Here is an 18,866-nt window from a genome sequence, read left to right on the forward strand (position 1 = left end):
AACATAATCTTTGGTGCTTATTGATAGTGTATTAGACAAATAGGAAGGACTTTTTGTTCTTATTTCTATCCCCAGGTTGGGTATTACTAAGTAGGATAAGTAACAAATGCTTTTCCTCACATTAACCCTTTGAGTGGACATTGTAAAGCCACTTTGCTCTTATGATTGTATAAATTAGGTTAGGAGTTTGTTAGTATAAAATGGCTCAAGGGACTTTCAAACTCCTGGGAGGAATTTTTGTTATCCAAATATATCTTGAAATTTTTTAACTCTTCCAGTGGACTAAGATGGGCTTAACCATCCAGTAGTATTGGATTTCACAGGAATAATAGGGGTCTACCGAGTTTTGGATAGAGTGGTGGGGCAACATGTAATAAAACAAAATTCAGAACAGGCTACCTGTGAGTCTAGAGAATTTAAATTTTATTGTGGAAGTCTCATTGTCTTGGAGGAAAAAGTTATATTTTATAAATAAAAGTTTATATTTTATTTTATATATATTTTATATTTTGTTAGAATCAGTAAATCAGGCAAATTTGAGGCCATTGTAACTTGTAGGATTTGTTAAGTGAAGTCATCAAAGCCTAGTGGCTGCCTATTTACTGATAGAGTCAGGCCTGTTAATTTGGACTCGTTGTGGTAGAGGTTTAATAAACCTTAGATGAACAAGCAAGCATAGATAGATGAATTAAATAATGAATTGCAAAAATAGAAAGTTAATTAGTGAAAAGTATATTATAGAAGATCTTGGTGTAATTGTTTCATTACAGAAGCATAAAAAGTGCTAATAGAATTTTCTCTTTATATATGCTTTAATAAATAAATTAGAAGGTTTTATATTTAGTATACATTTCACACTTAAAGTTTGGTATTTTATGTAGTACTATTAAAGTACTTGAAAATACCTTTTTTCTCCTGTCTCTTCAGGAAGCTAAAATATTGCATACAGTTTACTTAATTCATAAACATTTTTATCATCATAACTAGTACAAAACTTTCCATTGTTGGAATGGTCATAAATCATATGGGTGATTTAAAATTTTTTTAAAACATTCTCTTATTTGAACAGATTACCCAATAGGTTGGAGAGGAATGATTATCCTTTTTAAAAAGACAGGTTAGAAGCCACAGGGGAGTGCAAAACATTCCCAAAGGCCCCTGATTCATTCATACTGGAGCCAAGGCTGGAATCCAGAACCTCAGAGTCTAAGCATCATGGATACTCACTGTTATTTCCATCCTAATACAAGTGCATGTATTTTTTTTTCTATAAACAGCACCTTTCTTCTTTTGGGGAACTAGGCCTCCCTAAATCCTTCCCTGTCATCCCATAATGGCTCTAAAACCCTTCCCATCCCCTTCAGTCCTGCAGGTGGCCCATTTGTAGCATTTCACCAGCACAGTGTCAGGTCCCAGGGTAGGTACTCACCAGTGCCCTTCCCAGTAATGTTCTGATCTTGGGTACTGTTGTGGTGGTGCCGTCCTTTCCACTCCAGTAGTGAAGGTGGGAGATTGGGAGCCTGCTCTCCCTGCCACATGGAGACTGCTAGCCTGCGGGAGGAAAGGATGCAGGGAGATTACAGCGTAAGAGAATTCTTGCTTTTATTTCCTGTCCTCTCTCCTGCCTTCATGGGACACTGTTATGTTCTTCCTTTGATTTGTAAACATCCCTAGCTTTTTCTGATGATGTTTTTTCTTTCTTGTGGTAAAGTGTTTAAAAGCTTGGGCTTGAGTGTGAGTTGTCTCAAGCTCAGACTCAAGCTATCACTTCCTAGCTTGCATATGGACAAGGTATTTGAGTTCTCTGAGCTTCATTTCTTTATCTGTCAAAAAACGGAATAATAACAGTGCTTACCTCGTGGAATGCCCTGAGGATTAAGAGATAACGTATGAGAAATATTTAGCTAAATTCCCAGAATATAGTAAGCTCTCAATAAATGTTACTTGGCTATTGCTGTTATTATTATTTAAGCTAGCTTCTGTTGGATTTTTGCCGCTTCCAACCAAAAGAGTCCTATTTAATCACGTTGGTTAGTCAAATATTTGGTATCATTATTGCCTTCCATATAAATGCTAGAATCTTATCATCTCAATTAACAGGATATTCTTGTGCTGCACTTAATGTTGTATAAATTAACTTCCAGTGTTTCCCAAATGGGAGTTGCCTTCAAGATCAATGAGTGGTTATTCCACGGTTTCAAATCAAATAATGGCATTCAAAAAAGACATAATTCTTTTAGTTACTAATCTTTGATCTAACTGGGGTATCAGAATGTAAGAAAAAGTAAGCCTAATACATAATTTATCTTGTAGGCAGAATAGGCCCTTAGCATCTAGCCCTTCTCCTTTTCGAAGTCTCTAGATATTACACTGCAGTGGAATTGTACCCCATTCAATAGATGCTGTCTTCACTTGGGATGAATTGTAAGGTTTTCAGTGCAGACATTGTGTTTATGTGAGTTTTCCCTTTAGGCCCACAGGCACGTGACATGTATATCGCCAAAAGGGGAGGGGACCAAAATGATGGGAACATAAAACATTGAGCAGAGCTGCACAAAGAGAATCAGACTTCTCTTTGACACATATTGTACAACATTTCCAAAGTCTTGGGAATGTTTCTGGTATATTTAACTGGCAAAAGATTTTTAAAAATTCTGTAGCTCTTTTCTTTTTTTCTCTATCAGTGACAATACATGTCTGGGCTGACAGTAATCTGAACACTTATAGCTTTAATTATATGTTCGATATGTCTCCATCAGTCTGCTTGCACCACTCCTATTTTTATGCTGGCTCAAAAAAAATATATATTTAAGAATAATAGTGAAAGATGGCATTTTAAATCCTATTCTGGTTCCTGGAATTAGCTAGTGATTTTATATACAAAAATTTATCAAGGCAAAGCACTTTCCCCTTGAAAAAAAATCTTACCTTCTTGCTTCTTTCTCTAACTATAAATTTGGGACATAGATTTAAAAGAGGTCAAAGGACCAAGTTGTACTGGAAGAATTTTGACATAGTTTAGCTAAGCTTTGGAACAGATATTCCAAATTTTCTCTTAAGAGTTAATGTGCACTGACACAGTAGAGACAGCCAGAATAAGACAAGTTAACTATATAGGAAAGAGAGAACTAAATTAAATTAATCTAATGTGTTTATAATGGACTCTTATATTGGCTTTGCTTGAAGAGATAGGAAGGTGTAAGAGGGTGTGTGTGTGTGTGTGTGTGTGTGTGTGTGTGAAACCATGTTTGTTGGGATAGGAAACAAGACCTATCTTATCTTGTTTTCAGGTAGTTTTATTTGTTTTCAAGTAGTTTTATTTCTTTAAAGGAAAAGTAAACTTCGTTTTTGGATCTACTAATGTTGATGATCTGTTAGAAAGCTTTTTAATGAAATCTACTTAGGAAAGATAATTTACTAAAGTATACATGCAAAAGACCATTATTTGCTTCTAGGAAGCATTAGTATATTTGGAATTGCAAAAGTCTATTATGTTTGGAACAAATCTAAAGTTTTTTGGTGAAATTCCAAATTGTTACTATTACTTTCTCTTTTGCTGTTTAGGAAATAGAGAACAAAGTAGTCCATGGAATGCCCTCTTATTAGTGCAAACCATAGAGCTTTACATATTCTGGTGGGGAATTTGAGGTTTTGTGATATTTTAGAAACTATTTACTCTTTCACTCTGATTCTCAGTTCCCTTATCTATAAAATGGAGGAGTAATCAGCCAATCATAGAATTTTAAAATAAAGATTATGTAAGCTACTGCCTGCAAATGATTTGCTTGCATTTGGGCATGAAGTAAGTACTCAATATAAGAAACTGGAGGTCCTTAAAAAGCTTGAATTCTATAATTTTTGGAAAGAGAATCTCTCTCGTTTTGCCTTAGCATGACCTCTTATGAAGTAATTCTTTTTCTGGGAACATCAAGCACCGGCCAAAGATGTCAGAACCTGCATTTGTTTAGAAGCTTTAGGGAAATACATCTGTCCAGCCTCCTTGCCCTCCCCTCCTCCATGCTGTTCCCTGAGGAGGGCTACTTAATAGTCTTTCCTTTATTCTTGCTTCCGTTTGACTACTCCTGCCCAGGGTTAGCTGGAGTCTGCTTTCCTTTCTGAGCACCCAATAACCAGTGTGATTCTAGACATGCTTAACATGGTAAAGCCTTTAAAAGGTCCCAGTGGCTTACAGCTCACCAAGTGCACATTTTTAACAGATGGTTTACATTTCCATTTGGGGTCTGTGTATCAGCTATTGTTATCAGCATTCTAGTCCTTTGCATTGTATTTCTATTCCTTTGGCTACATACATAGGCTCTCTTTAGGTTTCTGCTGCTAGTTGCAAAAGGCTTGATAAAAGACTATGTCTAAACTTTTAATTGTACAATTCTGGTTAGAATTTAGAACTTAGTTTATTACAGAAACAATGTTAGAAGCAGTTGGTTCTTAGAAGTTTAGAGTCCTTTGAAGGCCTTACGACTGGATTAAGTTCTGGGTTCTAAGAACTCTTGGCCATTTGTGCAATAGAAGATGTGGAAGGGGAAGGAAATAGCTGCTTCCTCTGTGATATACATAATTTCAGTCATGGCCCAGATTTTAATCACCAGACTTGATGTTTCTTAATGCCATTCCATGACACACTCTGTGCCTCTCTTCCTGTGCCCTCCCTTCCCAGTGCCAGGTGCTGTGCCTTCTTTCACTTCTGAACAAATAACCTCTTCACTCTGCATTACTCCAGGTTCTCTTTCTTCTCTTCTTTCCTTCTGTTATAATTCTCATTGCCTCAGTTACTTTGTGATTAGAAAGATGGTAGGAGAAGAACGATCCTATAAAACTAATGCATGCTACTATCTGGAATAGCACTTTATGTACCTGGCATGGTTCTAAGCAGTTTCCACAGAATAAGTCACTTAAAGCCTCATAGACATCTTATGGGATAAGTTTTATTATTATCATTGTTTTAAAGGTGAGCCAATGAACACACAGTGATATAAAATTTCATGTCTATGTCACATAGCTTGCAAGAGCAGAACTGGGATTCCAAGCCAGGTTGTTTGACTGTAGGGTCAATGCATTTAACCATTGTGTTATCCTGTATTAGAGTGCATTATTTTTATGATGGATACATGTCAGTGTACATTTGTCCAAACCCATGGAACATACAAAAGCAGAGTGAATCCTAATGTAAACAATGGACATTGGGTGATTATGATGTGTTACTGTAGATTCATCAATTAAAACAAATGTACCACTCTGGTGGGAGATGTTGATAACAGTGGAGGCATGTGTGGACGTAGAGAATACATGGGAACTCTCTGTACCTTCCCCTCAATTTTGTTTGAACTTAAAACTGCTCTAAAAAATAAAGTTATAAAAACTACAATGAAATAAGTATCTCAAATCAAGATTGTGAAATAAACAAGATGTACTGTATAACAGTGTTGTTCAGAAATCGGCTTCTTGGAGTGAAAAGTGAAGACTTGTTAAATACCAACATTATTAAAATACATAACCAGAACTCAGTTTATTATGTGTCACTAATTAGTTTCAATCTAAATATAAAACCATTGGCTCTTTACATGGTTATTTTTAATTTTTATTTAAATGTGATTATAAAAAATGGCTTCATCAATTGTCTGACAATAGGCAAGTAAACAAATAAACCTAATAATTACAAGTCAGGATAAATTCTAAGAAGGAACATGTGGTTGATGTGATTGAGAATAATAAATGGAATAGGTTACTTAGATAGGGTGGTTTGTGAGATTTTTGTTAGGAAAGTGACATGTAATTGCAGCGTATCCTCAAGGAACATGTAGCTTTGTGTGGGACACAGACCAGGAAACAATGACATGATTCAGTTTGATAAGGATTACCCTAAATCTATGAGTGCAGTGATGAGAGAACATAGTGGAGGAAGCAACTAGTTTTGCTCTGGGAAATCTCCACAGACCTCATAAATATTTGGGCTGGAACATAAAGGACAAATAGGAGTTCGCTAAGTATAGATGATGTGTTCTCTATATTTCCCTAATGCCAGAGGGCTTATAGCACAGATATATAATAGATTTTTTAGTGGACACTGTGCCCAGACCATCAATACCACTCAAATGAATCATTCTTTTGGAGATTCCCTCACTGAGGGGAATCTGTATCCAATGACTAGTCAATTGGGAGTCAAGGAGGTAAAAAAGGGTTGGTTCATTTGCTTCAATCTAAAGGTACCTCTTCAGAGGTGAAAGTTCATCCAGTTTCAGAGCTATCTGCAGAATCTTCAATCTGCTAAGGCCTTAGTTGTGACTTCATTGCTCTTCAGCTTCTCCCTCTTTCCATTCCTGTTTCCTTTACTCCCCTGTAGGTGTTGATCTTCAATAAACTCTTGCACACACGTATCAGTCACAGAGTTTGCTTCCAGGGAAACTGACCTGCAGCCAATCCTCAATAAATACCTATTGATTGGTTGCTTGACTGAGATTTATTTAGGAATAAAGAGAGCAGTAAAGCATACATTAATAATTACTACTGACTAATGCTGCTGAAGCATTAGCGAAATTTACACTAAAGGGACCATCTTGGGCCTCAAGGTGAACTCCAAACTACCAAAGTCATATAATAAAGGAGGGAGAATCATATAATTGTAGTTGGATGCAGGCACAGATAAATTATAGTAATTGCTTTCCGTTCTTCTAAGTCTAAAATTTTCTGGAGGCTGTCTTCCTTGTCATGATTTTAGGCTGTGAAATAGTTTGAGTCTATGATTGAGGAACTCAAGTTTTTAAATTATTGATATTGCATTGCAACTTTTGATTTCAGAAGTTTTACACTTACTGGAAATGTTAGTGCCCGACACCTTTGATTACATAATTAGAGAGGCCTCCCCAAGAATTGTTATTTGATGTTTCTTTCCAGCTTTCTGGAGACTTTGCGAGATGTCTAGCCTCCTCTAGGTGTGTCTATCGAACCCTGCTGATTGTTATTCAGCGTGAGGCTGAGATGGCTGATAAAATAAATGAGTAGAAAAAACAGCAGAATTAGTTTTTCATTTCCCTTTTCCCTTGATTGCTCACAGTGTGTGTTTGCAAAAGCATGAAATTATGGGACCTCTTTTGTATCGGAAATGCCAAGAGCTTGTTTTGTTTACAGTGCTAAAAATGATGATTTTCAAGACCCAGTACAATGAAGGCAACGTGAAAGAGAAGCATTTTAAGAGGGGGCATGAAAACAAAATGGTTTCAGTATTGCTTTTCTCTGCAGTCATCTTACATTTTTTTTCCAATAATGATAAATAAGATTTGAATTTGATAAAGCCTTAGAAGTCCTCTTCTTCCCCTTCTTTTCTCCCCATCTCCTTCTCCATCCTTCCTCCCCCTCCTCTCCCTTCTCCTCTTCATCTTCTTGCTGGTGGTTTAGAACTACCAGTTAGTCTGGGTTAGTGATGAGGGGGTTGTGGAAATGCACCAACAGGGAACATACCATTGTCTTTTATTTTTCCTGCCTGGTCCATAGTCAGCTCAACTCATTGCTAATATGTTAATGATGAGACCACTCTGGACTCTGATAGAAAAATGTTCTGGGTCCTTCATTTGGTCTTTTCTTTCTTTTGTACAAAGAGCCTTGGGCAAGTTACTTGGTTACTAATTAATTAATCATTATTTATTTGGCATTGCCCAGCTGTCAGGTGTTTTGGTATGCCCTGAGAAGTAAATGGTGAACAAAATAGTATGACACTTCCCTCATGAAAACTGTCTAGAGAGCACAGAGAATGAGAGGTAGATTAACTAAAATGACGATGGTGGGAAAGGCAGTGTTTTGAGTCCTTGGTAGTTTCAAGGTATGTTAAGGAAGTTTGTCTTTATTAAAACACAAAGGGATTATCAGTATCTCTGAAGAGCAAGGAGTGGGATTGAGAGCACAAGAAGAGTGATTGGACGTAGGTAGAATGAGTGACTCTCCTCTGTGCAACAGAAATAAGGAGAGAAGGTGAAGATATTGCAAGTATATACAGGGTGTTACCCCCAAAATGTATACACGCTTTGATTGATTATAAAGTTAGTGTTTATTAAAACAGTTCATTTTCAAAATTTAAAAGAATCTACAGAAGTAAAAAAAAAAATTTTGTCAATGTCTCTTTTCAAACTGATGACTGTTCTGGGCCAGACACAGCATGGAACGCAAAGCATGGAATCACAAACATCAAGCAAAGCATGGAATCACAAACATCAAGAATCATTTCGTTTGGTGTTTGTGCACCCTCAATTCATCAACTGTTGCTGGCTTTGTGCTGTAAACTTTATCGTTTATGTATCCCCATAAAAAAATTCTAGTGGCACTTTAGGATAAATTTTCCCTGTTCAAAGTTTAGTCTGACTTCACCCATTATTTCAAAAAAGCTAAACCTGAAAAGGAGTGAAAATTAAGTGAGTTATTAGCTGTTAAATTGTATATACATTTTTTGGGGGATACCCTATAGGTTTGATAGGTGGATGTATAGAAATTTGGAAAGTTTCCCATTCAATTGTTCCTATGGTGTGTGGGTGTGTGTGGGTGTGAGAGAGAGAGGTAAAGAGAGAGAGAGAGGAAGGGAGAGAGATTGTGTGAATTTAGAGATAAAGCTACCTACTGAAGTAAGAGAAGAACTGAGATATTCAGAGTTTTGAGGAGAATTGGGGAGGTGTGAAATAGTTCTTGTAGAGAGTGGGTGAAGAATTATCTAGAGATACACAGTAGAATTATTTAGCAGTTTAGAAGACCTACTAAAGTTATTTATCATAAATTTAAAGCAGTTGCAATCTACCCTGTTAAGTAATATTCTGAAAAGAATGACCTTCTAAATGCAAGAACAGAGGAAATAGTTTTAAATAGGGGTGGGATTTTTCTAGATGGATTTGATTAGAAAGATAGAGAGGGCAGAAGTTAGGTTTAGCATTAAAGCTTTAAAACGAAGACTCTGAATTCTAAACTTGTAATAAAAGTAATTGAAGGAAGGAGAGTAAAACTTGAAGGTGAAAGTATGAATGAAATGAGGTGCTAATGTGTTCCTCATGGCTTTGAAGGAGCAGGATAGGAGGACAAGCGACCATGGTCAGGAAGGACGTTTGAAGTAGTGGTTGTGGGGCAGAGATATTTGGATAATAGAAAGAAACAGTTATGACTATATGAGGTGGGTGGCTGAGGTGAGTAGAGGAGAAGGCTTTTGGGCATGATGAAATTAACAAACTGAGAGGTGTGAGAGAATATTGCAATCAACCAAGATAACTGCAGGAATCAGTGTAGACTCCAAGTCCGGTCCCAAGACCTCTATTAATAATGGGGAATGGCATGCAATAATGATAGATCATTTATTATAATGAAAATAATATTACTAATAATTAAGATCTACTGATAACTTTTTCCTGCCAGGAGTTAATTGCTCTATATGCATTATCTCCATTAACATTTACAATAAACAGAGGAAATTATTATCCCCACTTTAAAGCTGAGGAAACTAAAATCATAGGGAATGTTAGATTGAAGTAAAGGTTTGTTTGACTAGTGAAGTCACAATTATAACCATTATTTTATACTACCTATTCAACAAACTATTACAAGGTTTAATTGTGATACATAAATTTGGAAAATGTATGTGATTGTTAAACTTTAGAATGAATACAGACGTAAAAATGCAAGGGATTGTTTAATATCATGATTACTTTTTTACTTTTTAAGCTAATTTCTCATTTTCTGTATGCTCTAGTAATTAAGCTCATGATTAAGTGAATAAAATCATGGCTGATTAGTCTACAGCTAGAACATAAACTTTGTTCAAAACAAGTAAAGTATTTGAATCCATAAAGAAAGTCACTGCAAATGTCTCATATGCATCCCAGTGGCGTGCTAGGAGGCTTAATTCATATGCTGGCCCTTTTCTTATGGTGCCATAGAGCTGGTGAAGATGAAAGGACCCTGAGTTCCAGAGAACATCTTCTCCCACTTAATCAAACTAGCCTGAAAGGCGAAGGTAACTTCCCAGGAGAAACTGAAAAACAATGAAATGCACACTATGTTTATAAACTATAGGTACCATTGCAGTGCAGAGATGAAAGATCAAGGTGGGTCAAGGAGGTCAGGAAAGACTTCATGGATGAGACGGATCTTAAGCTGAAGCTTGAGTGGTGAGAAGGATTTAAGTAAATCCTGATAAGCAAAAAGGGCTTTTATGGCAATCAATGGAATGGTGCTGTGTACTCTCTTATGAAGCATCTTTAGTATATTCTTACTGATTTATACCTAAAATGAGAACTTTAACAACTTTTTACAGAATATTCTAGATGTTCCCCAGGCTGTAGTATGGATTCAATAAATAAGTGAAAGGATGCATTCATGTATGAGTATTGAAACTTAAGTAGACATTGTATCTACATTGGTACCCTTGGTTTAAAATAGCATATGAGAATTGTATGTACAGAGTTGAAAATGGAGAATAGACATAAATGAATTGGAGCAATAGGCAATTTTTGTATCTAGACTCTGAAACTGTTGGTTTCAGGAGATATGAGAGAGACAGAGAGAGAGAGAGAGAACTGAAGAATGGTCTTAGAAACAGTAGAGTGCATTCTTACCTAGGACTTGCCCCATTTCTAGAAGACCTTAGCAAGTCGCACAATTCCATGGTTTTGATTCTATGTTAGAGCATCTTTGAGTCTCCTTTATACTGCTTCTGCCTGGAGTCATGCTAAAAGGAAGCAACTACTTTAATTGGTTTCATGTAATTTTCCTGAGCTTCTGGAATATTGCACAAAGCATTTCTGAGAGAAATACATATATACATTCCTAGTGAATAATCGCTCTTATTTGAATCAGTGACTTGACTCAGGCAAATTTGCCTCTTGATTGACGTCCTGTGCGGAAAAGATGTATTCACTGTGCCATTGTTTTACTCTTTATTGAAATGTCTCTTTCATGAATATAGGGCAAGACCATTGGTGATGCATGTTTGCAGCTTTATGGTGACAATTACCCAAGTATTTCCATTGCATTGCTCATATTTCAGGGCTCATACATTTTCACTTAGGGTCTATTCTTGGCAAGTCATGAGATGGGCTTTAAACTTAGAGTGTTGGCAGAAAGCCACATGGTGCTCTCACTTTCTCTGTCTCTCTGTCTCTTTCTCTCTATCTCTGTTTTGCTCTGTCTTTTATACACACATCTCTAAACAAATGCAAAACAAAGACATATATGTACTATAGCATCGCAAAGAATCTAAATTAAAATTTGCTAGGCCCTTACTTCTGAGCAGTTTTAGTGATAACAGGTACATAAATGAATAGAACATTTGAAGCACTCAATTTCAGTGTTCAGAGGAGTCATTCTCCAAGGTATTATTTCATTAGGATTTGAGGCATGAAACCTAAAAAAATGCTTCTTTCCTCTTGGAAGCAGGCATATGACTCCCATTAACTCCAAAAGGAGGAATTATACATGAGAATGAAGACAGACAATGGACAGATAAGTATGCATGTTCAGTTGCTAGATTAACCCGATAGCCTATGATAGATCTTTGAGAGCCTTTATAGTCTATGAGATCAATAATACATTATAGCTCACACTGGTGACTAAATGACTTTGGGGATTGGTAATGGCACCTGAAATCTTCTACCTTTAAGCCATGGTTTGTAATAAATCCTAAGTTCCTCTCAGGCATCACCATCTTGTTGTAATAAGGGTGTCCTAGATTCAGCACCTTGAGGAGGGCATGGCAAATAATAGGCCCTCAATACATAATTACTGAACAGAAGGATGAACAAAGAGAAAACACATTATTTCTTCCATACCCAGACCTCTTCTTATCTTTATCTTTTTGGGGGCTTCGCATGTTCATTCTGGTTCTGACTGATATCTAGTTATCTTTTCTCATCTCTGATCCAATCCTGGTTATACCTGTATTTTTTTTTAAGAAAAAGAGAGAGAGAGAGAAACATCAATGTGAGAGAGAAACATCAATCAGTTGCTTCCCATACAGGGCTGAATCTACAAACTGGGTATGTGCCTTGACTGGGAATCAGACCCATCACCTTTTCGTGTACAGGACGATGCTCCAGCCAATCGAACCACACTGGCCAGGGCTGTACGTGCTTCTCTTTTTCTCTTACCTTAATCAGGGTGTTTCTTCTACTAAATCACAATACCCATAGTCAATGACTTTTCTTGAGAGGGAGAGTGTGTGAGGACTCGAATCAGTGTATTCTATGGAAGCAGGACATTGATAGTGGCTGTTAGCTTTCGGAATTATCATTTCTAAAGCAAGGGACAGGGAGAGAAAAGGCCGGTGTCCTAGTGTCTGGCATAAAATCTGGCATATAGCAGATGTTCAAATAGGTTTTGACAAATATATGAATGAACAGAAATAGGAATAATAAAGCTAATATGTTTAGAACATCTGTATGTGGCATGATATTAACAGTTTTATTTATATTTCTCATTAAGCTTTCACAAGAATACCAAGATAGTGTGTCTCATTTCCATGCTTAAAAATAAGAAAAATTTGAAAGAAGTTTAAGAACTTTCTCCAGACCAGCCATCTCATGTATTTCTGAACCAGAATTCTATTCTAGGTCAGTCTGACACAATTTTGTTTTGCTGCTATGTTGTTCTGGAATTTTTTTCCTTCCACTATTTTTATGTTCTGACCTTGGAGCATTGATTATCCTGTCAGCAAGAGACAGTTTCTGAACCTTTGTTGTATTTTCATAGTATTTATGGTATCAGACACAAACTATGCCAGATCATAATGGCAGTGCTAAGATGTTTGGTGATATCACATTTGTTAGCTTACATGTATGTACTTTAACGTGCATATCATTTGATCATTATAACAAGCCTGTGAAGAGTAAAGCATGCATTTATTATCAAAATCCTCTTCACAGTTTAGATGACAAAACTGAGATCCACAGTATTGACAAATCTTAATCACCCAGAGTTCATAATTTACATTAGGGTCCACTCTTGGTGTTATACATTCTATGTGTTTGAACAACTATATAGTGACATGTATTTATCACAGAAATATCATGCAGAGTATTTTCACTGCCCTAAAAATCCTTCATGTTCTGTTTATTTATCCCTCACCCCCATAACCCCTGAAAACCAATTATTTTTCTACTGTCTCCATAGTTTTCTTTCTCCAGAATGTTATATAGTTGGGGTCATGCAGTATGTAGCCATTTTAGATTGGCTCCTTTCACTTAATAATGCACATTTAAGGTAATTCCCTGTCTTTCATGGCTTGATAGCTCTTTTTTTTAGCACTGAATAATAATTCATATTCTGACTATACCACAGTTCATTTATCCATTCACCTAGTGAAGGCCATCTTCATTGCTTCCAAGTATTGCCAATCACAAGTAAAACTGCTATAATCACCTGTGTGCTGGTTTTTGTGTAGACAGAACTTTTCCAGTCCTTTGGGTAAATACCAAGGAGCAGGACTGCTGTATACGCTAATAGTATGTTTAATTTTGCAGGAAACAGCCAGATTTTTCCAAAGTGAATGTACCATTTTGCATTCCCACCAACAATGTATGACAGTTCTCATAGCTCTACATTCTGACCAGAATTTGGTGGCATCAGTGTCCTAGATTTTGACCATTCTAATAGGTGTGTAGTGGTCAGGGAAGCTCATTTTCTTATCTGAAATGACAGAGCTTATAATAAGCTGTCCTCTGAGAGTAGTTCTTGTGCTCATTTTATTTCACCAGACCCTCCCTCAGAAAGGTCACAGTCGCTGGCAGTACTGTATTTCTGAACAACCACATTGCTACTTATTTGCACCTTCCCTTTTCTTACTTCTATAATACAGAACTTGAAATAATTTCTTATTATCATATTGCTGAGAAAAAACATAGAGTAAGTAGTCACAAGATTTTAAATATGGCTCAGGTAATGAAATAAAACCTGTGTGATTAATTTAAAGAAATGTAACCCTTCTGAACCTTGGTTTCTTCATTTGTTACATTAAAAAAAAAAAGTATTTGTTCCACCCAACAGGGGAAAAGTGAAGGTAAAAAGAGACAAAACGTGAATATGCCTTCAGTTACTGGAATCACCACATCAATGTAAATATTGCCATTATTTTGAAAGCGCAAGAAGGAATGACAGTGAAATGGTGTTTTAGGGGGTATCTCATATCAACTCTTTGTTAGAATCCAGATTTCCTCTTCTTCCAGGCAAGGTCAGGTTGTCCCAGGCCCAAGCTACTGATGACTCCCACTGCCCAAGGTTTTTAAGTACAAGAAACATGTCTCCTTCATGTTTCCTGTGTCCTGCACTGTGTCTTACCCATAGAGAGGACAGGTAAATGTGCTTGGAATTGGAGGAATTTGATTCCCTAGAGGCTAGCTGTATTTCAGCTAAAATAAAACAAATGTTTCTCATCCAGATTCTAATCCAGATAATGGGTGATGTAATAAAAAACAGGAAGAGCAATAGAGAAGAAAATACAAAAGGAAATACTTTTGCCCTCCATGTTAACATTTCCATATTCAATACTATTCACTCGTGAAGAAATTATAGACCTAGTGCACACCCTTGTCCTACCGAGGAGACTTTATACAACTCTAAATCAGTCCTTTGGTCCTAGAAAGTATACAGTTTTGTTACAGAGATAAGATCACAGGGAACCATGAAAAAATAAAGCCAAGATAAATAAAAAGTATTGTTTATGTTCATTGCTGATAAATCCTGCCTGAGGCCTTATACATGTGTATACATGTATGTATACATAGCCACAATTTCTAAGGTAATTATCATGGTAGCCCTAGGAGATATTGCAATTACCCCAATTAAACAGATGGAAAAACAGAGTAAAAGAGGGTAAGTGATTTATTCATAATAACACAACTAGAACATGGAAGATCTGAGATTCAAATCCAGGTCTGTCTAAAGCCAACTCTGCAAGTTATGTGATGCTGAATGTGTCTAATTTTGTGTTTCTGATTAAAATCACAAGGATGGCATATGGCCTGGGGAATCCATCAGTAATTGCTTTTAACTTAATTTGTTACCTAAAGAAATAATATATTTTGAATAGGTTACTGAGAATATTTATATTGTGAGGGAAGGTCATGAAGACATTCTTTTTTAGAAGAGAGAAAAATTACTGGATTATCTAAACATTTTCAAACTTAAGGTACTTTTTCTGAATTTGAATTATGTCATTTGATTTCAATGTCCTGTCTTATTTAATATGCATTCATCCAATGATCAAAATCCAGTATTTCTGTGTACAGCCAGGCAGTATTAGGTGCTAAGAACACAGTAGTAAACAAGACATAAAAATCACTGCCCTGGATACCAGAGAGAGACCCCACCTTGGAGATGCAGAAGTGCTGGAAGTGATGGACTAGCCTTGGGAGACAGGGAGAAAACATGTCTATTTCCCTGACTCTTCACTTGTGAAAAACAGCTGTAAGCCAGGGAAGGGGGTGGTGGAGAATAAAACACCCTCTCACCCACAAGGCCACTAGAGGAAGAATACAAGCAAAGCCTATATGCTTTTAGGAAAGGATAGTAAGCCCTCCGTTTCTCCCTTCTCCAGGAGTCAGGCAGAGACCCACTGGTTCTGGGGGAACTAGAGTAAAAGAAAAATACATCTGCCCATGAAAGAGGAGCATAAAAGTCTTTTGGTCCCAGGATCTTGCAATGATAGAAAGCAGAGGTCTTCCTTCTGCTTCTAGGTGAGTGAGAGGAGAGTTTGGCTGCCATGGGGATTGAAGGGCAGGAAAGCTGAGACACTTAACTCTGAATCTCAGGTTCACAACCCTGGCCTAAGACTGAGCCTGAGTCAGGAAAGCCAAGTAATGTTCCCTGCTCCTACCGTGAACCTAGTAGGGAAAATAAGCAATAGCCATTTACAACTAGGGACGGGGCAGGAAGGGAGACCCTTTCTGTGGTGTCAGGACTGCTGAGAGCCGAGAATGGAATTGGAAGACTTAAAAACATCTTTCCTATCACTGGAGGAATTTGAAGTTTGGGGTGTACTGAGAGCAATAGTAGTAATAGCAATACCCAAACAATTCAGTTCAAAATATAAATTACCTAACAAGACAAAAAACATGGGGTTGCAGTTGCTTTCCTGACTTGGGGTAGGGATCTGGGCAGTATTTGTATCAATTTGAAAATAAGCAAAATATCTAATCCTTTATGGCTAAGTTTGTTTTGGATGTTGTCTCATTATAAAGAATTTAAATCTCAACAGAATATTTAAAATCTATGCGGCAGGGCATAGGCAGTCCTAATACTTCATGACCCTCATTTCCCTGTGAGGCTATGTAAATGAAGACTAAGCTAGTCAGTTGAATTATATGAAACTGCTGACATTTAATCATCCTGACTTCAAAAATGACAGTTTCATATGGTTCTTACCTAATACTAACTTAACAAACCCAGTCCAGGAGTGTTCTAAGCAATTCTTTTAACTCCTTTTACAAACACAAGATATACCTCAATAAAACGTAATTGCTGTACATAAAAATTGTATCATACACAGAAAATCATGAAATTTGGGAGAATTCACAACTATTTGAAAGCTACTATTGCAGTCACGAAGAGAAAGCACTTCTAAAAAGTTGTCTAATTACAAATTGACTTGACCAGGTCAATAATTTGAGAACTAAAGGAGATCTACAGGATATAATTGACCATTCTGGTTGAATCAATAACAAATTGACTTTATAAAAAGTCTAAATTACAGTGAGAACCGTAATGACACTTAGAAGCATACTTTCTAAATGTAAATTGCTTAAAAGTTTGAAATGAGTCATTGTCCCATAATAGTGGGGCAAAATCTGAAACAAGTAAATATTTTCATATCTAGCATTTGGTGCTAAGGAATATTTGTAAGCAAATAGTGTAATTTCAAGATTCATTTTGAGAAACTTTCGTTAAAATTTTTTTATCAACTTAATTTACAAACACCATGTTTGCTGAGAAAGGAGAAAAACATACTTCTACATGTTGTTGATGAAACTTGAAGTTGACAGTGTTTTTGAGGATGAGAATTTGGTAAAATGTTTCAAGAACCAATGAATATTTACACCATACATTTTCTTTCTTAAAAGAAATCTTTATTGATTTCAGAGAGGAAGGGAGAGGGGGAGAGAGAGATAGAAACATCAATGATGTTTGAGAAATACTGACTTATGTCTTTTGAGCCAATAGCCACCAAATATAGAAATATTTAGAAAATTATGGAAATTAATTCTAAGGACAGTGTCTAGCATATGTGCAAATATAGGGCTAATATGATATTCATTGCAATGCTATTTATAATAATGAATAACTGGAAGACACCCAAATTTCCAAAAACAGTATAATTAAATAAATTGTGGTGTATTCCTGCGATGAAATGATATGCACTCATTGCAAATGTGGAAGAAATTTGTATGATTCAGAATATGTTCATAATTATATAATTGAAAAAAATGCATACTGTTGTCACTTTGTCAAAATATATATTGACATTTATACATATTACAAAATTGACTAAAAGGATTCACACCAAAATAATTTAGTGATTATCAATGAGTAGGAAATTACAAATAATTTTTTCTCAACTGTGTTTTCTTTTAATTAAATACTTATTTCTAGCAATTCAATATCTGTGAATAACTTTAAAATTTAAATAATTCTAAATATATTAAAAATAAAAAAAGATTTGCTTTTCCTACTCTCTTATTCAACTTTCCTGAGGCAATCATTTTCTACTTTTTTAAAATTTATTTTTATTTTATTTTTTATTTTAAGTTTATCTTTATTGTTGAAAGTATTACAGATATCCTCTTTCCCCCCCATTGATCTCTTCCATGCTGCATCCCTCCCCATAGCCTTCACCACACTATTGTCTGTGTCCATGGGTTATGTATATAAGCATATAAGTTTTTAGGTTAATCTCTCCCTACTCACTCATCCTTGCTTTCCCCCTGAGATTTGTCAGTTTGTTCCATGCTTCTGTGTCTCTGGATCTATTTTGTTCATCAGTTTATTTTGTTCATTTGATTTTACATATAAGTGAAATCATGCGATACTTGTCTTTCTCTGACTGGCTTATTTCACTTAGCATAATACTCTCCAGGTCCCACATTGCTGTCTCAGAGGGTAAGGGATCCTTTGTTTTTATAGCTGCATAGTATTCCATGGTGTAAGTGTCCAAGAAGATGCTTGATATGATTTCAATCTTCTTGAACTTGCAGAGACTTGTTTTGTGTCCTAACATGTGGTCTGTCTTTGAGAATGTCCCATGTGCACTTGAGGAGAATGCCTATTCTGCAGCTTTGGGGTGAAATGCTCTGTAAATGTCCACTAAATCCATCTGATCTAGTGTGTCATTTAGAATCACTGTTTCCTTGCTGATTTTTTGCCTGGAAGACCTATCCAGTAAAGTCACTGGGGCTTTAAAGTCCCCTACTGTGACTGTATTGCTTTGGATCTCTCCTTTAAAGTCCTCCAGAAGTTTTTGTTTTTTTGTTTCTTTGTTTCTTTGTTTCTTTGTTCAGCCTGTGTGAGTCTTTTGTTCTGAGGTGGGTCTCTTGTGGACAGCATATATTTGGGTCTTGTTTTCTTATCTATTCAGCGACACCACATCCTTTAATTGGAGCATTTAATCCATTTATGTTTAAGGTTATTATTGATAGGTACTTATCTATTGCCATTTTATTTCTTCATGCTTGTGTTTCTAGTTATTTCAACTTCTTATTATTGCAATCCCTTTAACATTTCTTGCAATGCTGGTTTGGTGGTGATAAACTCCTTTAGCCTTTTTTTGGGAAGCCTTTGTCTGGGAAGCTCTATTTCACCATCTATTTTGAATGATAGTCCTATTGGATAGAGTAGTC

The sequence above is a fragment of the Miniopterus schreibersii genome (assembly GCF_964146895.1).
Source record: "Miniopterus schreibersii genome assembly, chromosome: 12".
Classification (NCBI taxonomy): domain Eukaryota; kingdom Metazoa; phylum Chordata; class Mammalia; order Chiroptera; family Miniopteridae; genus Miniopterus; species Miniopterus schreibersii.